We start from the raw sequence: 20,912 nt of genomic DNA, 5'->3' as shown, positions 1-20,912 counted from the left end.
GCCTCACATTGATTTTGAAAACTCAATTTCTTAAAAAAAAAATCAATTCTGTCTATCACAGCCAATGAACTCAGTGTAAAGTATGAGAATAGCATTTCATAGGTGAATATTTTCAAACGAACTTCTTTTTTGGCGTGTTGATGCCTAGCTAGTTATGATTTGTGTCCAGTTCAATAATTTTAGCATTTAATTATGTAACAAAATTTTTTCAAAGAACAGAAAAACACACATAATCAATCACATTTCTGATGTAGCAGGGGAACCCAATAAAAAAATCTCACTTTGTGCTTCTAAAGTGCCACAACTTTGCAATAAATGCAGCTAACGTAGTTGAAAACGTATTATCTGTTTAAGTCTCCTCTAATTACATAGTTTTAAGACTTGTGAATTTCTTTTGTTCCATTTTCTAATTAAGAATTTGGTGTGATCTTTATGTGAAGAAGACTGGGGATGGGAATGGTGTAGCATTTTGAGGTCGATACTGATTGGTTGGTTCTCTTGCCCCTTATAGGCTGTGTGTGAATCATGTCAGCTTTAAATCACTAATTACATAGCTGTATGCAATACGCTTTTATTTTGAAAGTCAGATTTGGGGCTCATCCCATATGGGGTTCCTAACTCAGGCCGTATGTCAAAACCACCCTTTGGGATTCAGATTCAGTCATGTGGGTAGGGTCCCGGCATCTGGAGTATTAACAAGCTCCATGGGTTATTCTGTTTAGCGCCATTGATTTATGGACAAAGGAGGCAGGTTTAAGACTCCTGGAATGAAAGAGAAAGTGGTCTGTGTGTTTCAGAGGAACAAGGAGAGCTCTAGTCAAATGCTGAAGACTGTTTCTACTCATAAACACTTCTCTTTAAACAAAAAAGGTAATGGATATCTTGGCATTGGACAGTTTTTTCTTTTGTCTTGTGTTTTGAAGTTTGGGTTGTGCTGAACAAAGGCAAAATAATGGGAAGTGGGTCAGGAAAGTGATGAAACTTGTTGGTACATTTCTTATTGTGGCTCATTGAACTAGAAGACCACACCAAAATATCAGCATGGAAATATTTCTTTATTGAGCTCCTCAGTCTTCCTCTCATTATATTAAACCTCTTCCTGCTGTGAGCCTAAAGTCATACCCTGAATTCCTTCAGGGAGTAAGTACCCCGATCAATTCTTCGCAAAAACTTGCTGTGTATATTTTCTAAGAAATTATTTCCAAGATGGATGTGTTTTTGACTCAGGGTGGGGAAAAAACCCTCACAGCCATCTTTCATGCCAGTTTTCATTTTTTTTTCTTTTTAGTTGTTATAATTTATTCTTATAATGGAATACTTTGTAATTAAAAACCACTAGTTCTTTCTGTGTTGATACATACTTTCTAAGATATGCTATAGAGTATAAAATACAAGCAATAACATTTGCTAGTTTTCTTCTCGAAGGTTTGAGGAAAATATTACATATATATTTACCTCCCTGTTATTGTAATTTGAATAGGCGACATCTAGTACTTATATTTACTGTAGCTATATTTCCTTTTGATATAAAATAATTTGCCTATCATTCTTTTAAAATTGGCAAATTTTAAAAGATGAATCATGATTTTTATGTCAGTGAAAAACCAGAATTTTAATGACTTATGGATCATCATAGCAAGTTCTCCAAAGATCTATAAATCTGGGGTCGTCCTTACATTTATATAACCAAACTAAACCAGACACCAAACTCTGAATCTCTTCTAGCCCTTCAGTTATTTGCAATATAATGTCTGAGCTCTAATCTTTAACCTCTTTGAAGATGTAGGAAATGATCTTCATTTCTTTATTGATGAAAAAAGCTTCAGGGTGGTTGGAGGTGTGTAATTGCTTCTCCATATGTCATTGTGTGGAATTTGAGATCACATCTCAGAATTTAATGGGACCCATTCCTGAGGCAGTTTTAAGATTGAGGCTTAAAAAGGGAGAGCCTGGTAAGGTCTGTGTGGGATGGTAATTTCTGCTTGCACAGAGATCTTTGTGTAGAGGTTGGCCATGTGGAAATGTGGGTAAGTTTTAACGAACTACTTAGGAGGAAGCCTTTTTATCTTTATTTGAAACAAACAGACCACAAAATAAAGCCAGTAAAATTTACTCCAAAACAAATAGACTTAAAAACAAAATTTGGTTTTAAGTTGTAAATGACTCATTTTTCAAAATGAGTTGCTATATTGCCAGTTTTAAAATTATATTGTTTTTTTTCAAAAACAGATATAATTGATATATGACAAATGTTTCAGGTGTACAACATACTAATTTGATGTTTACATGTATTGCAAAATGATCACGATGATAAGTCTAGTTAACATCTGTCACCATAGTTACCAAAATTTATATAAGATTTAATCTTCTAGCAACTTTCAAACATGCAAAAACAGTATTAATAACTATAGTTATGCTGTATGTTACATCCCTGTGACTTATTTGTTTTATAACTGGAAGTTTGTACCTTTTGACCACCTTCGCCCATTTTGCTCACCCCTCACCCCCAGCCTCTGGCAACCACCAGTCTGTTCTCTGTATCTGTGAGTTCAATCTTATTAGATTCCACGTATAAATGAGATCATATGTTACTTATCTTTCTTTGACTTATTTCACTTAGCATAATGCCCTCAAGGTCCATTCATGTTGTTGTAAATGGCAAGATTTCCTCCTTTTTTAGGGCTGAATAATATTCCTGGTGTGTGTGTATTATTGTGTGTGTGTGTGTGTGTGTGTGTGTGTGTGTGTCTGTGTGTCTGTGTGTCTTGTGTACCTCACATTTTCTTTATCCATTGATGGACTCTTAGGTTGCTTCTCATGTCTTGGCAATCATAAAGAATGTTGCAGTGAATATGAGAGTGGATGTATCTTTTCATGTTAAGTGTTTTCGTTTTCTTTGGAAAAGTACCCAGAAGTGGAATTGCTGGGTCATAGGGCAGTTCTGTTTTTAAGTTTTTGAAGAATCGTATCATATCATTATCCATAGTGGCCACACCAATTTACATTCCCACCAAGAGTGCACAAAGGTTCTCTTTTCTCTGCATTCCCACCAATGCTTGTTTTTTTCTTGTCTTTTTGATAATAGCTATTCTACAGGTGTGAGGTGTTTTCCGATTTTGGCTTTGATTTGCATTTTCCTGGTGATTAGCAGTGTTGAGCTCCTTTTTATGTACCTGCTCACCATCTGTATGTCTTTGGAAAAATGCCTGTTTACATCCTCTGCCCATTTATAAATCAGATTGTTTCTTTTTTTTTTTCTATCGAGTTGTATTAAAAAGTATATTTCATATACTTTGGTATTAACCTGTTGGAGGAGGTTGACTGGATATGACGGCCAGGTGACCCTCAAGCTGGACCAAGGCAATCAGAGGCTCCTTTCCCCTGTCCTTGGAATGTGTGTTCTACCTGCTGTTCCCATAGTGGGAGCCACTATGCATCCTTGAAAGAGTGATTTGTTGTTGAGCTCATCTAGATTGTACATGTGAGTGAACCCTGTTAAGGCCTCTATATAAAGTCTTAAAATCTGGGGAGGCAGGTGCGGAGGGCCACCTGTCACCTACTCGTCTGGAGTGGTCTGCCTCTTTCGTAGGTCCCTCCTTGCCCTGCCATGTACAAGGACCAGTTTTGAATTCTACTTGGACAACTCCCTAGGTTATGAACCATCGTAGCCCCTTATCAGATTTATGATTCACAACATACTGTCTTTTAAAATTTAAAACACAAGTATTGACTCAGAGCTAGGAGAATGAATCTGAGTCTTATTTGGTGTTGAAGGCTCCTGGCTTTACCCAAAAGCTACCTTCTGGGGGGTTCTTGAATAAAATTCCATGTGCGCTCTAATTTATGCTGTTACCCTATGCAATTTCTTCATGGGTATTTAGAAAATGTCATAATGTAATACGTAAAGATACTTACTTTTGTGTTTTTACATGTGGTATCAGTGGCCAGTTCTATAACAGGTAACATATCAGACCTTTAATCATGTATTAAGTCCCATTTTAATACCGTGTGTATACAAAAAAAAATCATAGTGACGTGAATTATTTTAACTTACATGTGCTTTTCCAAGAGACGTAACCTGTTCTAAGTTAGAGGCATGTTGCTATTTGGAGAACACACACATATGCTTGCCCTCTCTTAGGCTAGCCTTAGTGGGCATTCATTGTAGGACATACCTAATTCTGGGGACCTGTCATCAAGGCCGATGGCTCAGAGAGGGGAACCCACTTGCATGTATGTTTATGTGAGACAATTAGGGAAGTCTGACACCATCCTCTCTAGCCCCTCCCTCTCCTCCCCCAAAACCCTGTCAAGGAGGCAGAGGACGCCATGCGAGGACTACCCGTGGTCCTTTCTTGCCTTTGCAGTGATGGCTTTGTTTTCTGCGCCTGATTGTTCTCCTCCTCCCCACCCCCAGTTCGGGAGCTTTCATCCTTCAAACTTCAGCACGAATGCCACAAAGCATTGCTCTCCGATCACCAAACCAGCGTCCATCTCTCCCTCCTGTTCACTCTTTATTTCTATTTTTGCCTCTTCTTACTTGTATATTGGGTACATGCTTTCCTAATTTGACTTTCTGATGCCAGTCTGTAGCTTAGTCTCCACAAACAGGAAGTACTCTATAAGGGATTACTGTGCATTTTCATGGTTTAAAAAAATCAGACTTGCTTCTATACATAGCTCATTTACTCAGCAAATGGTCTGTCAATCCTATTGCTAGATGATGGGCTCAGAGGTGAATAAGACATGCATCTGTTCTTCAGGTTCTCTAAGGTTACTTGGGAAGAGAAGCATACATGGACATGCCTGCACTAGGACCACTGTGGTATACACAAGGCTGTGGAAGCAGGGAAGGAGCAAGATGAACTCTTGCCTTGGTGGGAATGAAGGGGCTGGTAAGAGAGGGACCTAAGCGGAGGAAATTAGAGCTGTCCCTTCAAGGGTGCATAGGAGGCAGCCATGTGGATTGTGACGGAAGAGCATTCCAGATTGATGGAAAAGAACAAGGCATTTTGAATCTCTAGCTGGTAGGTGAGTGTGGCTGGGGTGTTGAGGACGATGGGAGAGGTTGGGACCAGAATTTGAAAGCTCTTTTGAAGCAGAATAAGAGATTTGATCTTTTCTCTGTGGGGAGTCACTATAGGATGTTAAGTGGGTTAATGACTGGCTCAGTACTGTTTTTCAGAAAGATAACTTGATTGGCAGTATGAAAGATAGATTTAGAAGGGAGCAGAGCTGGAGGAAGGCAGAGAGCAGATAAGAGTTGGGAAAATAATTGAGGTTAGAGATTATGGGGTTTGGACTAGAGTGGTACAGGTGGAGGTGGGGTAGGGGAAAGGATTTGAAGGATGCTTAGCAGTTAGACACAATACAAATAAAGCCGCAATGTAAACATTACTTCCGTGGCATTTGTTTTGTATTTTTTAATCAGTTGTATAATTTTTCAAATCATGTTTTAATTTAAATTGTCAACACTTTCAGTTATTGGCTCTTCTTCCAGAATTAATTTTCTTAACTTGATTAATTTCTTCACATTTTAAAGGTAGTTTTACACCTCAAGTTGACTACTGCTATTTTTCTCATTGCCTCTTGATTAGTTTATTTAGGGAAATTTAAATTCTGATAAGTTTCAATAGCATTTGTATTTTATATATATACATGTATGTACATATATACGTATTCTGAAGGAAAGGTTATGCTTTATAAAAAAGTAGATTAATTAAAATGAGAGAAAAGAGAAAGTTTATTCATGTTTATTCAAGACAATATAAACATTCTTTGAAAAGGCAGCAAGGGATGGTAATATTAATCTCATCTTAAAGTGAAGATAATCTTAGACAGCTAAAGTAAAATACATATGCAAAAAGAGCCAGGGAATCTATTTCAGAGGAACTTTAATTGAATAAAATGTTTCATGTGATGCTGTGAATATAACTTCATCCTATATGACTAATTTCAGCTTCAGATAGGATAGAGAAGATGCAGATTAAGAATTAAGAGCAGATGTTGAGAAATACCTTTCATTTAAGGAATAATTAAGTGGCGGAAAGCTTCTTGGAGTTCAGTCAATAAAGCTGGAATGCTTAGAAATCATAATTATTCAGGTAAAAGATGTTTTTCTTTCTGTGAGGCTCTGCTGTGGAGGTTTGGGGAATAGGCGAAGGAAGAGGCTGTTATTACCATATTGTTTTTATTTTAAGTTCCATCTTTCAAATTCTTGTATTCCATAGGCTATCTTTAAATTCTAGTATAGAAGCCTGTATTACAGACGGTGGTTTCCTTGACCATTAAGAAAAGAAAAGATCTTATTTGGAAACTTTGCATTGTTGGGATGTGCTTTGGTGATGTCTAAATTTTTGATTTGGCTAGTTTAATTGTCTGTCTTGGCTGTGAATCTAGCTGTCTTTAAGGTTCAGCTCTATCTGAAGTAGTGGAGTTCATCAGGGAAGGACTTATTTGTTGTTTGTCTATCTATCATCTATTTATTTCACTTGTCTATCTGTAGAAGACATTTTGAACAGCATTTTGTTACCTTCCTCCTCCTATGTTTCAGTCACTGGGATTGGCACAGGATGAATAAAACAGTTCCATTTGTCAATTGTCTTTCACCTAGAGAGGGCAGTCACACAGATTTGTAAGTAAATGGATTAAATAGGCAGTTACACAATTTTAAAAAGTAAAACAGCTCAGGACACTGCGAGTTCATGGGAGGGGTAGCTAGCTGATGTCTAGAGATCTCAGGAAAGACATCTTAGAAGAATGAATATCTATGTTAAGATCTGAAGAATAAAAACAGACTGGGAAAGGGTGGGGAGGTAAAGGGAGGAGAGCTGTTAAGATTGGGGAATCAATGGCATATCGGAGGTTTTGGAGGTGAGAACTTCCAAAACTTTGGCGGTGTGATTTATTCAATGTGGCTGAAGAGGGATATGAGAAGTAAAGATAAAGGCTGGAAAGTTAAGCTGAAACCAGTTTAGATTGAAGAGTGTAGATTGTATCTTAAGGCTAACTCTGAACGGATTTTAAAAAATTTTAAATGTTAAATTTAATATTATGTAAAAAATAATGAAGTAGTCAATATAAATAAATTTATAGGAAATGATATCCCAGATATGTGTGTGCCCTCATTTGAAATTTATCAGCTAATAATATTTTGACAACTTTGTTTTAGATCATATTTTAAAGAGCTAATTATAGCAGGATAGATACATCTTAAAAGCAATTTTGAGTATAAACAAAAATCAAGCTGCAGAATATATCGAATGGTACCATATATAAAGTCCAAACACATACAAAAATTACTATGTAATGTTTATGTATTAAAAAATACAATACTAAAATACAAACATGTTCATGAAAATGATAAACACTGAATTAAAGATTGTGTATTTCTCTAGAGATAATGGGAGATGAGGGTTTTCAATTGTGTCTGTAATTCCTCGATGAAAATAATATCTGAACTTAATGCTAATTTGTAAAGCTGGGGGATGACTGCCTTAGTTCCAGGTCCTTGGCAATAGAATTTGAGACAGATTCGTGTGTATGTGAGGACAATTCCTAAAAGAAATGAGGGAAGAAGATTGGGCAGCGGGAAAAGCTGAATTATAATTCAGGTACAGCAGGGCACCAAGCTCTAGAACTGGGATGGCCCTTCAGAGAGTTCTCAAAGTGAGACAATGGTGTTGAATCTTGAGCCCCGTGTCCTGACTTGTGTATGGGCTGACCCTGGGAAGGAGGCGAGGTGAAAATTTGGGCAAGCGACCTACCTTCAGCCAACAGCCATTCATTCTTAGAGCAGCGCCCGGCCACAAACCCTCAGCTGCTGGAGGAATGCGTGCGTCGTCTTGGTCCCGCTAGGCGGGTCTGTGCCGTACACCACAGAATCCCCTACAGTGATGTGCGGTGTTTTTGCTGTTGTCTGTTGGCATGTTTGAAATATTTCATATTTTTGCAAACCTCAGCATTAAAAAAACTTCCAAATTTCTAGGTACTTCCCACATACTACTACTACTAGGACTACTACCTACTACACACACACACACACACACACACACACACACACACCATCAATCCCAATTACTCCTCCCCTCCCCCACCCCATACAGCTCTATTCTAATATCAGGTCGCTGTACTTACTGCCCGTGAGAAGTTTCAAGCAGAGGGCTGATCTGATCAGATTTGCTCTTCTGGAGAAGAGATGACTTGGGTCGAGGTGGTGGATAGGGCAAGACTGGAGGCCTGGAGGGCCACCGTATGACTGTGGCAGTCATAGGGTAAGTGATATTGTTGGCCTGAACTAGCCAGTGGTGGTTGGGATGGAGGAGAAGGGTGAGTGGGAAAGTTTTAGGTAGGAGATAGACGTGATGGAACATAGTGGTAGGGAAGAAGTCTCTTTTCTGGCTTTGACGCCTGGCAGGCGAAGCCTTTCTATTAAGGTTTTGTGGTGAGGGAGGTGGGATATAGATATATTAGATATATAATATCTCAGGAGAGTGGGTAGCTTGCGCTGGGATCACATCCTTGAGAATTGGCAACCGGAGTCTTGACTATTTTTCCTCAATCCTGGAGCTCTTTTAAATATATTCCTAACATTTCTCAAAATTTCATCAAGAACTGTTTAATTTCTCTTCGTATTTTCTGAGATTTTTGCTTGACCCAAGAATGAGCATCTGGAGAAAGGGGAATTTAAGATGAGAAATTAAGAAGTGGTTTGGATTTTTAGTATTTTTATCTCCAGGAGTCATAGTAAGCTGACCTGCAGGTGTTTCTTTAGCTCACCTGGTTGGTTTGTGAGGGAGGGAGAGGGGTTATTGAGAAATGTTTGCAATGTGTACAGAATTTTTACACATGTGCTTCTGCACATTTTCTGGGAGAATGCCCACAGTTTTCATTATATTCTCCAAGGAGGTCTGTGATCTACTAAAGGGTTGAGTTTTATTAGGGTTGGGTCCGTGGCGTTTCAGGCTTTTCTGATGGAAGTTAAATTGGCATTCTGATACTCTGGCATGAATTCAGGGCCCCATACTGTTGCCACAACTCAAAATCTGGGCCTTATGTTGCCTCTGTTGTCTCAAAGCCATTTGAACAAAACACCCGATTGCTAGAATTAGGGTGAGGAGACACAAAGTTTGAAGGGCAAAATTTCTGATAGCGTTTGACCCAGTTTTGCATATAATGAATTTTTATTTGTTGATGAATCTTTCCCTTTTGTTGCTAAAAGTGGCAGATAATCAGACATAAATTACTAATTAACAGTCTGGTTCAGATTTTTTTTTTTAATTAGTGGAACTTGTGCTTCATCAAGCTCAGGTGGAGTGGATATCACATGCTTTTTTTTTCTAACATCAAAGGTAATTTTTTCCCCCCCAGAAATGTCAATGTATTTGTCACTTGACTATAGGCCAGTCAGTCTCTCCCATACTCATGCAATAAGAGTGGTGGTTCTTACCTGAGGACCCTGCTCTCTGATGGCCTTTCATGTACCTCTTTTCTCCCACCTGTCTCTTGCTCCAGAGAGGTGAGCAGTGTTTGTTTCCCTTGCTCTTCATTTCACATCCGGACCAGACCCTCCAGCTTATCTCCTGTCATCTAACTGTATCACCTGCTAAATCTCACTGTTAAAATGCCGTTCTGGTCCCCATCACTCTTCTTTCTCTGTGACATTAGCTCCTGGTTCACGGTCACTCTCTAAAAGTTACTCTTGTTTTAGCGATTTCAGTGTAAATATAGACGATCCTTTGAGCACTCTGTCAGTGTTTGAACGTGTCATGGCCAACCTTGTCGTCATCATTTATGACTTCACCTTCTTCATCATCTGAGTTTTAAGTGTTGTGTATTCTTCCCACCACGTCTGACGCTTCTGGTTTACTCCCTCCTGTGTCAGAACTGTAGCAGTCTCGGATTCCTGCGGGATCTACAGTCCATTGATCCTATGACCATTATGCTGTCCCTATTCCTCCGTGTCCTTTCTTTGCTCTTTACTGAAATTCTGTGGTCAACCTCAATCATTCCTTTGCTCATGCCTTCAATTCCCTTGGCACCTTTGCTTCATCACAGCTGTGTCAAACCCCACCCCTGGTTAAATCTAACTCTCCACCTACTCCATACTAGCTTCCACGCAGAGGAACATGGCTGGAGAAAAACATAGAACCTTGGTCCCTGGCCTCAGTAATACATGATCATATGTGAGACCTTAATGCTGCTTGGCAGTCAGTGTCCAACTGTCCTAGGTGATTATTTCATGCCACCTCTGCTCTCCTGAAACATTTGTCCTTTCCTCCCCATCCTGACTCTTAGCTGATGACTTTGCCTACTCTTGGCCTGAGAAAATTGAAGTAAACAGAAGAGGAATCCACAGGGTCTGACACCTCATCTACCTCCAGCCAGACCCTGCCCAAGGCCACCCCAGCTGCATAATCATATCTCACCTTCTCTTGCATGTTCAGGGGCATCTCCCCTCTCCATCATCTGCATCGCTATTTCCCTCTCTTGCTATTTAGTGATACAGAAATAGTATGTAAACTGTTGTTTTTCCACTCTTGATCCTACCTTTTTCTCCAGCTATCACCCCGTTTCTCTTTACCCCTTTATAAAAGAATTTCTCAAAAGGGTTTTATTTACCCGTGGTTGCAATTCCTTTCCTGTTGTTCTTTCTTAAAACCACTTTAAACAGACATAGCCTCTACCATTCAGCTAAAACTGCTCTTAGCAAAGTTACTGGAGGCTTTTCTATTGCTAATTCCAGTGGGCATTCTCAATCCTCATTGAACTTGATTTCTCAGTGGCATCAACACAGTTGATCATTCCCTTCTCCATGAAATACTTTCTTTCTTGGCTTCTAGGATACACCGCACTCTCCTGGTTTCTCTCTCGTTCTCCCTTGCTGATGCTTTTTCCTAATGTTGGGGTGCCCAGAGCACAGTCCTTGGACCTCCCCTTTATCACCATTCACTCCCTGTAGCATCTCCCCAGTCTCCTGGTTTTATTTTTATTTTTAAATTAAAAAATTTTTTTTTTTTTAGGCGAGGCAACCCTTGGTTGACCTCACAGATTGCAAGGACCTCATCAGCTTACGATCTCTTATTTTTTATTTGTTATGCCTACAGTACCTGGTCTTCCTAAGTGGTCTCCCATCCAAGTACTAAGCAGGCCCGACTCTGCTTAGCTTCTGAGACCAGATGGGATTGGGCTTGTTCAGGGTGGCATGGCCGTAGACCCAATCTCCTGATTTTAAACATCATCTGAACCCTGGACTCGGATTTCTCTCTGGCCCAGACCTCTCCCCCTGAATGCATACTTTTGTTTCCAACTGCCCGCTTGGAATCTCCGCTGTCTGTTCAAGTCTGTACTCCTAATCCACCCCAAGCCACACCTGGTCCCACAGCCTTACCCTTGTCTCTTTAATAACCACATTCAATCCATCAGCAACAACTGCTCTATTGTCTGAATCTTGTTTATACAGAATCGGGTCATATTTTACCATCTCCACTGTCACCGCCCTGGTCTAGGCCACCATCCTTGCCTGAATTTCTGCAATCACCCCCTTAGGAGTCTTCCTCTTTCTACCCTTGCCCTTCCAAGGCGGTCTCAACCAGCAGCAGAGTGAGCTTTTTCAAAACGGAAGTACATCATGCCATTCTAGGTTCATAATTCTGCAGTGACTTCCCATTTTACTTATAATAAAGGCTAAAGCCATTACAGTGACTGACAGGGCCCTGAGCGATCCTGCCTGGCTTTCTCATGCTCGTTGTACAGAGCAGATGGGCGCCATTCCAATTAGGAGCCTGTGCTTTGGTGGCCCCTGCCTGCAGTGCTCTTCCCTCAGGTAATCATATGACTGACTCCCTGACCACCTGATTAAAACTGCACACCCTCATTTCTTCAGCAATTCCCTCTCACTCTAACAGGCTGTATTTTTTTTCCATAGCACCTGTTAGCACACTCTACCATTTACTTGTTTGCTGTGCTGATTGATGGCTGTCTCTCTACTGGAATGTAAGTTCCAGTAGAGGGCAGGTCTTTTGTTTGGGTTGAATCCCTGGTATCTTACACAAAAGTACCTGGCACATAGTAAATGCTCAATAAATACATGTTACGTGAATAAACAGGTTTTATTTTTTGTTGCTTTCAACAGGTGCATAATCTCTAACAAATAACAGTTTAATCTTTTTCATATCTTCCTTGCGCCGACTGATGAGCTCTGAGTTAGTCCCCGCCTGTGTTTTCCAAATGCTGGTTGGAAGCATTTGGTGTTTTCAACAGTCAGACATGAAATAAGAAGAGTAATGCCAATGTAATGTAGATATGTGTCAGTGTAAGGTTGTCAACTGCCTTTCTTTTCAAGATTGTCCTTTATTTGGAGAATATGTTATTTTTTTAAAATTTGGCATGAAAATGCCCATTCAATGAAATGATGGTGATAGTTTTTCTGTGACCTCAATGCTGGCATTGGGAAGCTTTCTTCAGTGAACACTCCAAAGGGCCCAAGGACAGGGTTCTCGAAAGTAAGGATGCTGATCTCGCGTTGTTACGTGATTCGGAGCCTGCTTGCCCTCCTGCCCTCCCTTCTTCTCTCCCTTCTTCCTTCCCCTTCCTTTTGCCTCAGCAGTCTTTCTGAAAACAAGCCTTAGATGGAGGCACGTTTAGGAATGTGACAATGCATTGCTGCTCTCTTTAATGCAGGACTGACAAGCATTGGGGAGCTTTCTGTAAAGCAGGGTTTGGGGTGGGTGGAATATAATTTAATGTCATTGTTTTAGTTGATAAATTCTAGAAAACTTGGATGCCCTATTAAAGAGAAAGAACTTATGTTAGTCTCAGAGAAGAGTTAGGTTCTAGTTTTGGTCCCGCAAATAACCAGCTTTTTGACCTTGAATAAATCACTCAGTCTCTGCACAGTCAATTGATTTGTTTGTAAGGTAAGGCTTGTGGACTGGATGACCTCACACTGATCGCTGTGTAAGTTCCAGAGGAGCAAATTGTTGAAGCTTAATTTCAAAGCTGTTCTAGTGAAAGGTTGTGTTCTACTGTCTTCTTCCTCACTGCTGTAATTTGAGTTTTGTCTGCAGTGATCTTATGACCTTCCCAAATGTTCTACGCACTTTAATTCTTAAAGCAATCTTATTGTTGGGATTTTAGAAAGGATTACATGATGGCATTTTGGGAGAAGCATTTTATCTCTAAAGTGGGTTAGGTATCAAGTATAGCACGATATTATTATTTTATACAATATTGGAAAAATAGAATATAAGAAAATCCTACGTAACTTAAAATTCTTATTAGCACTGTCTTATACTATAGGGAGTAGTTCAGAGCTGTATCAGATGATGTGGTTTTGAATCTAAGTGTGGCTCCCTGTTAGCTGTGTGTACTTTGGCAATCTGCTAAGCTGCTCTGTGCCTCAGTTTTCTTATCAATAAAGTGGGGATAATAATAGTATCTGTTTCCTTGTGTGGTAAAAATTGAGTAAGTTCATGTATGTAAAGCACTTTTGTGCTTAGAAGCACTCAGTGTTTAGCTATTATAGCCACACAAACGCCTATTATAATGTGGGTGTATTCTTTCTAGTCTTTGAAAATGAACACGAAAAAATAGTTTTAATCACACAAGCAAAATTTCAATTTTTTTTTCTTAAGGATATCTAGATTTTTGTTTTTTTATTTTTTTTGCTCTTTTATATTTAATAAGAAGATATTCTAAGATAGATAGAACGTTTTCAGGTCATTTTATAGACCTTCAGGTGCTATGATTAATTCTCACACGGAACTCTTATTATTATTTTATTTGTGTGTGTGTTTAACAATATATTGGATACATTTTTTTCTGGTAGGATTTTTGAAAAGATAACTCTGTATCGATACAAAATCCCTCCTCCCTTTCCCCATTTTAAAAAATTCTTGCTAAGGCCTGGTGTTATTATTATTTTTGTCTTGGATCGCTGTATATGTAGTTGACTCATATTGTATGCTTTAGCATACCCCACAAAATCTAATTAACAGTTTATTTAGATCATTTGCAAAATGTACGAGAGACTAAACTGGTATACCAAAGAAGTCTCAAAATTCAGTGGCTCAAATAAGATCTTTCTTTCTCACCTTACAGTTCAGAGTTGGCTCTGCTTCATAAGGTCCCTTAAGAATCCTGGTTCCTCCTTTCTTGTTCTGCCAATCTGCGGTGTTGTCTCATCTTGGTAAAGATTGGCCCCACCACTCAATATCCAAATTCTAGTCCAAGGAGAGGGGAAAGAATAAATAAAAAAATAAGCAATTTCCTTTTTAAGGAATGTGACCCAGAGATGTCATTCGGGATGCCTTTTGCCTGCCAATGGCTACAGCTTTGTCACATGCCTCATCTGGCTGCAAGGGATGTTGAGAAATGTAGTTCGCAGTAAGGCAGCCATATGTTGAGCTAAAACTGAAAGGGAGCAGGGAGAGGGCTAGGTTTCTGATACCAGAAATAAGAAGGGGGAATGGTTAATGCCAAATATACCTTTATAATAACTTGGCGGACCAGGTTTAAATTCTCCAACTCTTCAGAGTTGTGTGCCGGAACATGGCGGCAGGGAAGGGTAGGCTCGGGCTTCCCCTTTGTTTTCCCATGTCGGCTCCATTCCACATTGAGAAGGGTCTTGCATGCAGGTGTGTGGTCACCCTGGCCAAACATCCATGGTCTCCGTCCCTGTCCCACTCGCAAGCACTGGTATGGCCCGCCCTTGGACAGTGAGCTCGGGGCTCATTTGGGCAGGATTGCTGGGATCCTGGGTGCCTAGAGCACGCTTAGGAAGAAGGTGCACATGTGCCCTTTGCCATGTGGGCTCTTCTGTCCCGTGGGGAGGGATACAGCTGGAAGAGGGCCAGAGTAGGGCAGTGTCGAAGGCAGAGCCCTTCTTGTCCGGCCCTAGGGAGGTACTATAAAGAGAAACATTAACTTGATTTAGTTCTCAAAGTTTTCCACTTTCCCCAGGCTACTGCTTCATTAATACTCATATTTATTATTTATTGCACACATGTTATATATGTAGTCCACTAAGAGTAGAATATCTTCGGGATGAATGAAGTGTCGTTTTAATGGATGGTAAGGGTGGGGAAGGGTGCAGTGAGGGAGGCTGGAGAATATCTCTTATTTAGTTTAATGTTTTCAACAGCCTGAAAAAAAAAAGCTTTGAGTGGCCCTTGTGATTCAGTGGCAGTTTGCCCAGACTCGAGGGAGCCAGTGTTGGGACTGAAAATTAGACTCGCTTTGAAAATCTAGAAAAAAAGTGACTAAACAGTTATAAGAATGTGCTCGATGGCTTGGGTCCTCTGAGAGCCAGTGAAGTCCTATGCTGGGCTTGGCCTCCACATTCTCTGCTCAGACTTTCAGCTCTTACCCCACCCACTCCCACCCCACCTCACCTCCACCTCCACCTCCACTTTCCCTTGTGCTTGGCCAGCTTTGCCCCAGGACACCGATTCTGACCTCTCCCAGGATTGAGCCACCTCTGCACTCAGACCTCCTGACAATTTGCCCATGGGAAATATAGTAGAAATCTAACACAAGACTTCTCTGGGGTTGATCCAGCAAACTGCTGCCGCCGCCTTCAGTTTAGAGATGGGTTATGATACACTCTCAACCCCTTATGCAAAACCCATGGAACCAGATATGTTTCAGAATTACTGATTTTTGGTTTTAGAGAGCTATATGCTACACATCCCATATATTATGTAATGTCTCTGGGGGAGTTTGGGACAGCACCTGCGATTACATATATTAATATTTCTGCAGTAAAATGTATGAATTGTCACACTAAATTGGATACAAACAAGGTTACAAATAGGCTCAGATCAGGTCATGTTTTGCTGCCAAATGGGTTATGAAAAACCTTGAGTATTCATGGCTTTTCTAATGCTGGCATTATGGATAAGGGATTGTGTACCTTGTGTAATGGTGACTGTTTTCTCAATGTTCACTCTGTGCCAGACACTTTTGTGTTTTGTGTTTATTGTGCTCACAAGAAACCAAGGAAGTTATATTCATATTCTCATTCTCATTCTCTCCTCTCTCTCTCTCTCTCTCTCTCATTTCTAATTTGCTTGTTTGAAACTCTGGAATATAAATTGGCTGGCAGAGTCTTATTTCACATTAAATGGTAGCTGAAAGACAGTATTGCACTAGAAGTGCCATTGGAGGTGATCACCCTTTATAAAATTGTTTCTTGAGAAAATGCCTCCCAAGTTCGCCCAGCAGGGTCAGGAAGCAGGGTCGAGGACTTGCTCTGGTCTGTAGCTTATCCTCTTTCCTCCATCTGTGTGGTTCCTCCTCCGGCCTGGCAGGGCAGTGGCTCAGGGCACTGGTCCAGGACAATGGGGGTGTGGGCAGGACGGGGCGGGGGGGGTGAAATAGAGGCAGAGAGGGGAAGGTTTGGGTGTTCAGTGTGATAGAAGAGGTCAGGGGTGGGGGTGGTGGCTGAGGTGCTGCCACTAATTGGGGAGAGCCCAGTTCCAGATTCTCGTTCCCGTTTTCACAGCAGTCGCCATGGGCGCTCCAGAAAAAGGGGGAACCAGAGAGGTGGTGAGTTTAGTGTATAGTGTTGGTCGGAACTGCGGCTTGGTGATTTGTGCTTTTATGGATATTAGTTCAAAACAGCCCCCGTGGGAGGGCAGTTGGACAAAAATGGCCCCTCTGGAGAGAGATAGTCTGATGGCACACTTACTTAGTGGGCTATGTCTTTCATGCAAAGAAAAAGGTGTTCTTTTTCCTCGGAGTCATCATGCTAGCCAGATTTCAGCTCCCTCTGCCACCCTGTTCTGCTGCCTTCATGCGGTGGGCGGACTTCCTACTGGAATGTGGCGGTCTGGAATTCGTAAGGATCTGCCTGAGAAGCGCTTTATCTGTGTTAGACTCCTTGGGGTCGTTTTATGATGATCCCGTGGAGTGGTTGTGACTGGCGTTTGACAGATGGGAATGCTGTGGCACTGGGAGCTGCTTGAGCTCATCTGAGGAGTTAGTGGCTCTTCACGGCTCCTGGCTCCCTAGCTGTCCTGATTTGCACACTCCCACCTCCAAAATGGAAGAGACAGCTGGGAGGTTTCAGGATCTATTTTCCCCAAGGATTTCATCTTTCACTACTTCTCTTCTTTCATTATTGTATTCAAAAACGTATAGAGTGGTATTGATTCATATTTGCACCTAAGTGACAGTCAGTGGCTCTTTACTGACTCCATGGCTGTCATTCATGTAGTTTGTTTTAGAGTGGGCTCATTGGGGCACCATTGGAGTTGAGAAACACAGTCAGATTAAAAAAATACAGAAATGGGAAGGTCTGGTTAAGGTCCCTTTGTTTGCAGTGTCTTCATTTATGTGGCCTTCATTTAAAATTAAACATAATTTGTTAAACTTTTACTTCATGAAATGTATGGGTCCAGGAGTTTTAGCCAAAGTCAGTGTTTTTTATGGAAGCATCTGGATATACATTAACTTTTTAAAATTGTAACCAGTTAGTTATACCATAAAAGTTAGCAACGTGTGAACAAATTGGTTGCTTGCTAAATCCGGAGCACATGAGGAAAATTGATTTGAGATTGAGAAAGTATTTCCTAAAAGAGTAGTTGGAGGCAGAGAGCTAAGCGTATGTGCTGGGACTTTTCAAATACATTAATTCATTTGCTCCCTAGAATAATTATTTGGGGAGGATGTAATTGTTTCTGCTTCATAGATGAGGATACATCTGAATTATCAGTAAGGTCTTATGGTAACTTTTTTGAAATATTTAAAAGACTTATCCCCCATCTTATTTCAGATTCTTACAGAAAGTCATATAAGAAGTAGAATTTTAAAAAAAGTGCAGGGAAGGGAAGAAAAGAGTTGATTAGTAAGATAAGGCCAACAGGAGTTAGTATACAACAATTCTGCTTGTTTTGTATGTGGTGCCCTATTGCGTTGTTTCACTATAGATGCAGATTTGTCTCAGTGTTATATTAGGCAATGCAAAGAGCAGAGTGATTAGTTCTAAGGTTGACATTATCCATCAGTTTTCAAAAAGACATTTGTTGATGTGAAGCACAGTTTTCTTTTTTCCGCCTGGCCCTGAGGTTCCAATAAACCTGTCCCTGGAATTTCATAATGGGATGGTGAATAATATGGAGAAAGATATCTTTTCAGCAGTACGTGATGTCTAGACTAATATAATTCTCACTCGTGACATCCTTTATTGTCACCGAAGGGCAAATTTATAATGTCATTTAAAAAAATACAGATAGGAGGAAATTCTTTGTTGATTTGCCTTAAATAAGCAACCAATTTAAACAATTCTGAAATCTTGATAAATTATCAAATTGTTGTAATACGAGGACAGTACCTACTCTTACCTTTGTTTTCACAAATTACTATTTTAAAAAGTGGTCCTTGGACTTTCCTGTCAAAAAATACCTTTGATATTTGATCAGATGTCATGGTACTTTTTCAATACTTGTATACAGATGTCTACTCTCAGAGCCAGGAATTCTTAACATCAGCATTCTTTCTGGGTTTGTTCTCTCCTCCTTTCTTTCCTGGAAATAGCTTCCAGATGGGATTATTATTATTATTATTATTTTTTTGATAAACCTCAAGTTCTTATGTTTTACCACTTTTTGACCTATTATTTCTTTTCTGAGTTTCATTTTCTGCTTTTAGGATTTTTTTTTGATACTCTGTAATAGATACTGAAAGTATTTGGCAACTGTTATGAGGTTGCGCAATAATTCTGGTCATGATGCAGTGCCCTGGACTTCTCACTCCCAGTTCTTTAAGGAAAATTCCCCCTTCAGTGCATTCCTTCTTTCTTACTCCTTTAGGTTTACACAGCAGATGGTGTAAGAAATAAGATATTGCTCAGTTGATTCTTTATAATGTCTATCGAAAAATAAAAAAAAGACAAATTAAAATTTTTGAGTTAAAGTACAATTTTTACAATATTTGATTAGGCCTTTTTTTTTCCCTATATAGTCTTTTGTACTTTTCTAAATTAAGCCACATGCCTTCACCTGTTTTGTGTCATGGCCCAAGGTCGTGTGTCTGTCGATCCTGCAATTAAGTTGAGCGTCTGGCATTTTCCCTGAGAAGGCTGTATTTGGGTATATACCAGACTTTCTGTACTTGCATGTTGCTTTTTGCCAGAGACTTGACACTTAAGGATTTGTCGATAAAATGCATTAAATTATTTGTTTTATGAGACATTTTATGAGACCTGGTGCTGGGGATTTAGATTATTGTTCCTGAAAAGTAACTTGTTTCCCCAATACCTTTCTGCTTCCTGTTGTCTCTTCATGTCTGTGAATGAGGGAGCCTAGTAGGTTTTCCTGTAGAATCTCATGTACCATAAGATTTATTTGAGATGTGTGTTTCTATCTTCAGTTTTTGGTCTCCAGCTACTTAAGGTACATAAAAAAAATAAATAAATTCTGGGGACTAAGTGGAAGAAAAATAATGATTCTACTGCATTTTAATGGATCTGTAGAGGTGCTGCAAAGATTAAATGACTTAAGAGTGTTTGGCTAGTATTGTCAGAAGGCTCTTGCTTTTGTCATTGTCATTCTTATGGTTGCTTTCTACCTTCATTCCTGTTCTCCCTTTTCTTTGCATCCTTTGCTCTTGACTTTCTACAGGCTGTTCAGGGAGAGGTGGGGCGGGATATCTCTCGGCCCAAGTTATCAGGTCTGGCTGAATGGACTCCGACCCATGTTCTCAGCCACTAAATTGATTGGCAAATACTCAGATGTGCACAGTTTGACTTTCTGGCTGGATTTCAGAGTGTAGGGAGTAAGGGAAGCAGCAGGAGAGTGAGGAAGTCTATGAACAAAGGTGAGGGGGCATTCTGGAACAAAGGGCAATTTCTCATAGGTAAGAATACAGAAGTAAAGCCATGAAAGCAAATTAGTGTAAAAACAATAAAAAAAATTAGCGCTGCTCACTCTGTTTTCCGCCCTTCCTTTTAGTCATAGTGTGAAATATTAGAATTCAGGTTGGTAATGGACATGCATAAGCCTCATTTAGTACTGGGAACATTCAACCGAGTCAGCTTTTTAAAATCTGCTAAGTATTTTTCCAACTACTGGGATTCCTCTTGTGCTTTGTTTACCAGATTCTCTTATTGCCTTTTCCTGCTAATGGGGGCGGAGCGGGGGAAGGTGCTGGTTGAAATCACTCGGATAAGCTTACTGTGCATCAGTGGCTGTATGGGCACAGGTGTTTGGAATCAGCTGATAATTTTAAATCATCCCTAACTCATCATACTAAACACAGTTACACATGTTTAGTGTTTGCTTAACGTTAACCTGAAACGCCACGTGAAATAATTTGGTGTCTAAGAAGCATTGCAGTAACAAGAAGAGTAGCTTAAAGATTTTTGCATGCTTTGTATGCTAGTCACTGTTGAACCGTTTTACTGTTACTTATTTACACACACACACACACACACACACACACATACTTATGTGTATATGTGTTTGTGTACACATACACGTATGTATAACATAGACACACTCACATATGAATTCATTTAATTCTCACACCAACCATCGGAAAGGGGCTCTTCTGTTATCATCCCTATTTTATAGTCAATAAATCAAAGCATAGGGGTTAAGTAACCTACCCAACGGATCATAGGTAGTGAGTGACAGAGCTAAGCTCAGGTAGCTGGGCCACATTCTTAATTAGTACTCTGTAGCACTTCTCAGTGCTTAGTCTGTAACTTCAGGCAAACAAGAATTATAGTAAATAAGTCCAGAGTTATTTTATTGTGAGAAAATCTAAGAAATTATATAGTTTTTAAAATGGAACCTGGTTTCTGTTGCTAGCACATATGGGCCTTTGTTTTGGATTTTGCCATTTCTGTTTGTTACATAAAGACTTCAGTTATCTGGATGTGACTACTTGCAGTGTGTACTGTATTAGTG

At 39.9% G+C, this 20,912-nt stretch overlaps 1 protein-coding gene and 1 pseudogene across 3 annotated transcripts in view; one reads left to right on the top strand and one right to left on the bottom strand.

Annotated features, from left to right (window-relative positions):
- The window catches only part of UTRN (utrophin), a 446,059-nt gene that overhangs the window by 11,114 nt on the left and 414,033 nt on the right, over positions 1–20,912 (top strand). The gene's annotated exons all lie outside the window — the stretch shown is intronic.
- LOC120589440 (uncharacterized) lies at positions 11,097–11,215 on the bottom strand (annotated as a pseudogene).

Source organism: Pteropus medius, unplaced genomic scaffold (assembly GCF_902729225.1).
Source record: "Pteropus medius unplaced genomic scaffold, Ma_sr-lr_union100, whole genome shotgun sequence".
NCBI lineage: Eukaryota > Metazoa > Chordata > Mammalia > Chiroptera > Pteropodidae > Pteropus > Pteropus medius.
The sequence above is the reverse complement of the archived record's forward strand: the minus strand, read 5'-3'. Positions and strand labels throughout refer to the sequence as shown.